Source organism: Pelmatolapia mariae, linkage group LG10_11 (genome assembly GCF_036321145.2).
Source record: "Pelmatolapia mariae isolate MD_Pm_ZW linkage group LG10_11, Pm_UMD_F_2, whole genome shotgun sequence".
NCBI lineage: Eukaryota > Metazoa > Chordata > Actinopteri > Cichliformes > Cichlidae > Pelmatolapia > Pelmatolapia mariae.
This window is the reverse complement of record NC_086236.1, coordinates 69,659,666-69,668,126: the sequence shown is the minus strand read 5'-3', so window position 1 is coordinate 69,668,126 and position 8,461 is coordinate 69,659,666. Positions and strand designations below refer to the sequence as shown.

At 36.1% G+C, this 8,461-nt stretch overlaps 1 long non-coding RNA gene across 1 annotated transcript; it reads right to left on the bottom strand.

Annotated features, from left to right (window-relative positions):
• Positions 1-1,729: 1,729 nt before the first annotated feature.
• LOC134637459 (uncharacterized) lies at positions 1,730-5,016 on the bottom strand. The gene is made up of 5 exons (XR_010095121.1): positions 4,717-5,016; positions 4,369-4,435; positions 3,749-3,899; positions 3,334-3,410; positions 1,730-2,025 (listed from the first exon to the last, which is right to left on the bottom strand). It is a non-coding gene; the product is annotated as an uncharacterized LOC134637459 (long non-coding RNA).
• Between the last annotated feature and the right edge of the window lie 3,445 nt (positions 5,017-8,461).

Sequence of the window (8,461 nt, the reverse complement as noted above, 5' to 3'; positions counted from 1 at the left end):
GTTCCATGCAGTTGTGAGGGTAGAAATTTATATCGCTGTAGATGTACACCAGTACATCTGTCAATTTCCAGCACCACTCTCCCCGCACTTGTTAAAAACCCCAATGCTCCATTTAAATTCTCCAGTCACACTGAATATTGATGTCATTATTTTTTTCATAGTTAACAATGTTGTTACTTATCCTCATGAAAACATAATTAGGTTATCAGGTATGAGTTCAAATGGATTCTTTACACTGTAAAATATAACTTGTTGTTTTAACTTAAAAATATCAGGTACAGGGCTGCCTTAAAATTTTAAGTTAAGTCAAGAAATAGAGTTTGTTCTTATAACACAACCAATTGTTATCTTAATGAAAAATCACATGTTGTCTAAACTTTTGTCTTAGTTTAGTTGACTGAGATTTATTAGTCAGTTCAACTCCTTTAATTGTCATCTTTACTTGGGAAAACCCTTTCAGCTAAATTAAAATAATCTATTGTTTAAACTCTTGTCCTAGTTCAGTTGACTTGGGTTTTTTAGTTAATTCAAATACTTTAGTAGTTCTTTTAACTTAGGAATCTATTTTAGCTTAACTAACATAATCTGTTAGCTAAGTTGATTTAAGTTTATTAATTAACTGAGCTCCTTAAGGTAGCTGAGTGAACTTGTGAATCAGTTTCATTTTAATTATCAGAGTTGATTGACTGGATGTAAAGAAAAATGTGTATTGAACATCTTAAGTATTTTTCTTTTTTTTTTTTAGCTTTCTAACATCCATTTCAGCAAAACTACCTGTTAGGTTTATCTTAGAGCTCAGGTTTAAATATCTACATTCCTTTAAATTAATTTTCTGTTGTTTACAGAAAAAAATAAACCCACACATTCCATTAAAGTGTATCTGATCATTTCATACAGAAAGTTTGTTTTAAGAACATGACAAGACAATTACTCATGAGCACCCAACATTCACCATTTATTGTGCCATCTTAGTCATCTGAGAAACAGAAAAATCAGTGACGTAGCTCATCTTTCTCACAATCCATCAAAACTCAAAGGCTGCTCCCTGTGAAACAATAAATTTGAACTTGGTCTTGAGCCCAGTTTGGGTGAAGATGAAATTCTGACCAATACTCTAGGAGCAGTAGTGATTCTTGTGAAGTAACAACATAAAGTCTGCATTAATGTAATGTATCAACGGGACACTTGCTATTTTAGAAAAGTTATTCTTTACATTTGCAAAATTTTTAAACTTCATTGTGCTCAGTCACACCTGTTAGCATAAAACGTAAAATATTAAAATAGTACAAAACCTTTGATAAGTGACAGTAAAGATCAGTTTATAACAACTAAGACATCAAACTCTTGTATTTGTCTTCGTTTACAATTGCAACAAATTCCACAGAACCAATATCTCTGAAAATGAGTGCATGCTTCTGAAACATTTGATAATATGGATATTTCAGAAACATTAGTTTGAGTCTGCTCAATTGCAAAACAAAGGAAAAACTACTGACTTGCATGAGATAAGCATCTGCAGAGTCCACCATTATATTGTTGTTCACATAAGTTTCTTAAACCATGAACAAATGAGTAATTGTCTAATCTGGAATGTAAAGTGTAGTCATTTAGTGACATACAAAAGTGAGAATGAGAACTTGCAAGAATAAAAAAACAAACAGTAAAATAAAAACTGTCCTTAACACTAAGGCAATTGTATGGTGTGAGCATACAGTTACAGTTCTGCATGGCTTTCTGCAAGAGTCTGTTTCTTAGACCATGCACTAGTGAGATGCACTGACTTCCACCAATGTTCATTAGGATGTTCTGAATGACTTCAAAGATGTCCTTAAGTTCCTTTGGATAGTCTATGTTGAGGGCAAAAAGAAGGCCCATCAGCATGGAAATGGCACTTGAGACATCCCTCAGATTAGACAGGATTACTGCCGCCTCAAGGACAACCAACACATCGATGATGTCTTCTTCTTTCACCATCACAATGCCAACTTTCATCCTCTTAGAAAACGTGTCTTCAATACCTGTCGGCTATAAAAGGGTTCAAAGACAAAAAATAAAATAAAATTACACAATTACAATTACACAATATCCCGTGTGCTTAACAATTCATGTCTTTCCAAAGAAGAGCCATACTGATGCTTTGGATGATGGTGATTGGCTTTGGGTAACACTTATTAGTTGTTAAAGTTTTTTCAGAATGAGATATGCATCCCCATGTTACAAATCCATTTCTTGCTTTAAACAAAGACCATGTTCATAAATAACTGAGCATGTCTTCAATTGCAGAATTCAAACAATTTTCAATTTAAATGGTAAATGGCCTGTATTTGTATAGCGCTTTACTAGTCCCCTAAGGACTCCAAAGTGCTTTACACATTCAGTCATTCACACACATGGGTGGATGACTGAATCGTGGCTCAAGAGTTGACAGTTCGTCTTATAATTGGAAGGTTGCCGGTTCGAGCCCCGGCTCCGACAGTTTCAGTCGTTGTGTCCTTGGGCAAGACACTTCACCTGTTGCCTACTGGTGGTGGTCAGTGGGCCCGGTGGTGCCAGTGTCCGGCAGCCTCGCCTCTGTCAGTGCGCCCCAGGGTGGCTGTGGCTACAATGTAGCTTGCCATCACCAGTGTGTGAATTTAAATCTACTTATGCTAAATATTGGCTGTGCTCTAAACCAAATCTGGCTGAGAATACATGAAATGTGCAAACTGCAGCTACACTACAGGATCAGATTATGGCTCCATAGACAATGCTTCTTTAATCAGTTTATTGATTAAAGTTTATGTTTTTCCCCCTATATTAACAGCATGAAAAAAGAGCATATAGACATGGCTGAACAGGTTGCATAATTGGCACTGAATATCAACATCCACCTTCACCCAGCTGCCCAATCACACTGGTCCAGTAACCTTTAATTGCTTACCCAGTCTACACAGTCTCTTTTCCAGGGTCCAGGACATTTCACCAAAGTATTGCCCCCCACAGCTGTAGCAGCCACTGCAGCCCCTTAAATATCCTAATATCTCTGCCATTACAATATACAGTGTGAGAAATCAAACGTAAAGCTGAAGTGAACAGTACAGCAGCGAAATGTCAAAGACCCTGGTGAAGACATGAATAAACACAAGACACTAATAATATCAATGCTAGCTTGCCAGTTAGTTTCTCTAAAACCCAGACCAAATCCAGTGTCAAAGATCTTGTAATAATACATTTGGTGAGGAAAAGTACACATGTTATCATGTGGCATCTATTGTTTCATAGATGCCACATGTTTAATTTAAATTCCACTGTGGTGCTGTCATTATTAAATTTACTAAAAGAAACAATGCTAACCTTCACAGTCTTGAAAGTGTGTGAGGGATCTTCCTTTAGAAAATGAGGTCCTCTGTCCTCTTCCTTTGTGTAGGGCTCTGGTCAAAGAAGTCAAAAAGAAAACAAAAACACTTTTTAAACAGTGTTTATGAAGCATGTAGACAGCTCCAAATTCGCAGCGTTTTGATACATAATTCCATCAATATATGATTATCATTGGAAATTTTGAATCAGGCTTATCAGGACATTCAAGTAGAATATGATATCCAACCTACCACCAATATACATAGATTCTGTAAAAGTTACCACACTAAATGTCCAGTTGTGAAATATGATCACAGACTTTACTTATCAGCTTTCTTTCAATGAGTTCATCAGTTGAACTGGATAACCTAAAACTTAAACAAAGGAGAACATTTCACAGTTGAACACTTACATCATCATCGAAGCATTTTATGAGCCTAGTTAGCCCTCCTATGCCGCTCTTGATTTTGTACAGCTCCACGAACCTCTCCATAATGGTCAAGCACAGCAAAAAGGAACCCTTTCAGGTCAACAGATGTAAGACGGGCAAATTCTGCTTCAACCTGAGCAATAGAAGAAGAGGGGTGGAGAGTACAGGCAGAATAAAAAAAAGATTCTTTGAGACCCAAATTTAAGCAAACGGTCATCTGAGGCCCATTAGAGAAAACACAAACACACAAAAGCAAACAAACAAAAAGATGCACTTTACCTGCCGTTCAGCAAACAAGGAAGTTCAGAGAACAATAAGCTCTGTCTTGAAGTCTTTTAAAGTAGAATGATTGTGAAAATGACTTATGTGATGTAAAACTTTAGTAAACATGCGATTAAAAGAACACTGAGTAAAAGGACAAGTAACAATTTCCTTTTTCCTCCGATGTTTACCTTGATGAGCAATACTGTTTTAGTCCAACTGCCTCATTAAAGTTACACAACAGGCTTTTTACATTAAAGCCAGCAAGTCCATTACATACTCCCTTTTTAGATCTGAAATACTGTGCACATTCTGTGTATATGTAGTGGACAGCAATTTACCCCAAAGAGCGCAAAGTTTGCAAGTCCACCTCATTTAAATGACAAAGACAGATGTGATCATCTAGACCTGTGAAAATAAATTAATGACAAACCTGCAGTTATGGATGTTATTACAACCACAAGAACCTAAACAGTCTGCTCCATTGCTTTTGTTAATGAATCATTTGTTGGTAGCACGTCTGAATATTTAGTTTATGCCACCTGCATGTGATCATCAATAGTGCCATATTACTTCTTAAGAAGTACCCTGACACTACAATCTTTATATCATTTGTTCTACAGAGCTATTAAATTACAATATAATCTGAGGTGTTTCCAGTATGACAAAATGCACAAATTGTAACTTACCATTTGACTCCACTGACAAAAATAAATCCCCAGCATCAAGTTTGGCTTCACAGACCTAAAATAAGTAAAATAAAAATATATGTTATAATTATATTGATCTTGCCATTTATTCATGTTTGCTAATTTTCTGACATATAAACAATGTTAGTTTTGTTACAATACAGAGAATGCAGTTTAATTAAAAGGTAAATTATGCAAAAAAAAAAAAAAACTTCTGCAGTATACCATGCCAAAAATCAGTGTCTCTGATGCCAATTATTTTATCACTACAGCTCGTTTAGTATGGAAACTCACACAATCTAGTCATACTGATCACAAGAGTTCAAAAATAAGTCAAAATAGTGAACTGTTGTTAAGCATAAAGCATTTCAGGGTAACAAATAACTGCACAATATAATTAAAGCAAAAAATAAGCACACTGGAGGACTATCTGATAAAAACTAATATAATGCTGGTTTGTAGACCATATTTTGTCTCTGTCCTCAGTGCACTCTTGCAGCTTAGCATGCAGCAGTTAATAACAACTTAAGTGATTACATAGGGATAAACAGATGACAACAAGCATCCGAGTCCTGCCAAAAAGGTCTTTTTGAACCCAGCCAATTATTGGAAATATTGCCAAAATGAACTTCCACCAAAATACAACAGCCTGTGAACTTGAAAGAAATTTACAAGTACAGAGACAATATGAAATAAGCTTTATTAATTAGCTGAGTTAGCTTGCTAATATCGCAACAGTGGTTGAGTGCACAACCTTAAAGCTAGCGGCACAATACTTGTGATTTGGTCAGCGCTACATTAAACCCATAAAAAAGGCCATATGTCAGTTTATTAGGTCAAGTTTGGTCATGACACACAAGCTGGACCTTGTCGGCTAAAGTTACATTAGCTAAAGCAAACATTTCGGTAAAAGAGAAAAACACACATCATGCCATAAATTCAAAACATGTTCCAACTTTTGTAGCTCTCTTTCCTTATAGTTATAACCAATGTTACTCACCTTGAAAGCATATTCCAAAGAAGACGATTAGAAAACGTCCAAGTAAAGTGAGCATGTCGTTAACCGCCAATTCCCCATGATGCACCTCGATAGCAGTCACGTGGGACAGTTTTGAATCCTGCTGTGCTCAACTTCCCCACATTGTCAAGTTCACATAAGTTGCTGATTTAGCTGGACATGAGTTTTCAAGTTAGCTTTTTTTGGTGTAATTGGGACGTTTTTAACTTGTAATTCTATGTTATAACAACAACTTCAGTCATCTATCGTCAAACTGATATAGAATAATATGTTGAAATAACAAACATCTAGAATTACATTTTACAGTGTACACACTAAGATGATTATTCATCTTAAATCTTCCTTACTGTAAATCCTAAGTTCAAAACGACCTGATAGCGCTGATTCCTCTGTGGCAATATGGGTTGAAATCATCAAAAATATTAGCCCCACCAGTCACTGATATATTTTTTTTATATATTACATTCACATATCCAGTGTAGTTATTTATACACTTAATCTAAAGTGCATTGTTAAGCATCTATAAACACTTTCTGGCTATACAACTCCCCAGTCAGAACTGGTTGTGTATGACGGCAAAGTTACTGGATCGACTGGTTCTTTGGACTGTTGTTAAAAGAAGGTGGCGTGCTACACAGTAGCAAACATGCCATATGCTAACTTTTTTGAGATGTGTCGTCATTTTCCATGAAAGACTCAGCTGTCCATCTGCATCTAAAGGACAAAGGTCACTCTTTCGAGGATGCCAATGTTCACATTTTGGACAGAGAGGACAGATGGTTTGAAAGAGGAGTGAAAGAAGCCATTTACGTCCACTGTGAGCGACCATCTTTGAACAGAGGCGGTGGTTTACGACACCAACTGTCTGCCATCTACAATCCAGTTTTGAGAACCCTTCCCAGACGCCTTAATGCCCACTCACATCCTGGGCCATCTGACCTCAGGAAATCACATGATAGGGTGGTGCCAGGTTTCACAATGAGCTCACCCGAAACCCTGGCTGATTGTGACCCACACCCGCTTTCACACCTTGGCTCATGTGATTAGGTAGAGGATCATCAGGGGGTCCTTTGTCCCTCTTTGGGGGGAAACTCCCACTGGGTTTAAATCTGGGACCCTTCCACCATTTGACCCTTAGAACTGAAGAAGCTTCCTGATGAGAGGTGAAACGTCTTCAAGCAACTCAAAGAAGTCCAGACGCTTTTCTTTCCAAGCTCCTTAGACTCATGAAAGACTAACGTGTCTCAGTTTAAACATTTGATGTGTTTCTATGCTCTGTTGTGAATAAAATATAGGTTTATTGCACTGCAAATCATTGAATTTTGTTTTTATTTACCTTTTATTTACCTATTTTAAATTGGGGGTACTTAAGATAAGATAAGATAACCTTTATTAGTCCCACACGTGGGAACTTTGTTTTGTCACAGCAGGAAGTGGACAGTGCAAAAGTTATGAAGCAAAAATTAGAATAAAATAAAATAAGAATAAATACAGTATACAACTGTACAGAATAGAATAAAATAAAATACTATATACAGTAGAATAAAATAGAATAAAATATGCAATAACATAAAAATAGAATTTAATACATGTAAATTGAAGTGAACTGTTTGATGAAAAGGCTACAAGTGAAGGTTTGCCACTGATGAAATTTATTTTACTAAAAGTAAATGTTTACAGGTAAAGAGTAGCTTAAACTAATATATAAGCACCAGGTAGAAATGACTGTGTACCTTTTCCAGCCCTGAGCTGGATAAGCAGTTAATTCAATGGATGGATGGATGGATGTGAGTTACATAAACTAAAACATTAATTTATGATCCAAAATGTTTTATTCATACTTAGAAAAATATCAAAACAGTAGGCCCCAGGGTCTGTTATTTTTGAGTATTTTTGAGTAACCTTCAAGACCTATTCATGCTAATGAGGATTATTACTTAGATTTTTACCTTTACTGTTTCACAAAGGGTTAAAAAGGGAGTGTCGACAATTTAGACTTTATTGCAGGATATTTTAATAAAGAACAAAAGCAGTACGAACTGATATTAATCACAAAATAATAATCAAATCACCTGAAACTATACTTATCTATGAGCATGAGCATGTCTTGGTCAACAATGTTGGAATATCTTTCATGTAGGTCACCACCCCCACGTCCTGTCTTGGCCTGGGCTTCATTTTGGTCTGTGGCTTCTAATGAATCCAAAAAAGTACAGTCAGATTTTGATCCACCAGAGAAAAACATCTATAAAGCACCAGATAGCAACTTCATTTTTCAGCATGACAAAGATCCAAATCACAATGCCAAAAGAATACCTGGACAGAAAACAATCACCATGGATTGCCATTACTAGCCTCCCAAGAGCCTGGACCTCAACATTATTAAAGCAGTGTGGGGTCATCTTAATGGAGAAAAGAACTAAAGACATCCAACATTCAAAGAAAAACTTTGAATGTCCTTCAAGAAGCCTGGAGAACTACTCCTAATGACTACTTAAAGAAAACTAAAGAAAGCTGGCAAAGAGAGTTCAGGCTGTTTTGAAGAGTAAAGGCAGACATGCCAAATTTTGACTTTTAAGAAACTTAAAATAAATACGCTTGAACACAAAGTACAATATTTTCATTGAAAATATAGTTGAATGGACGTAGAAAGCAGCATGACAGAAATATACATGTGCATACAACCTGTACTTTAGCAAAGTAACTGACTAAATTCACAATTATATT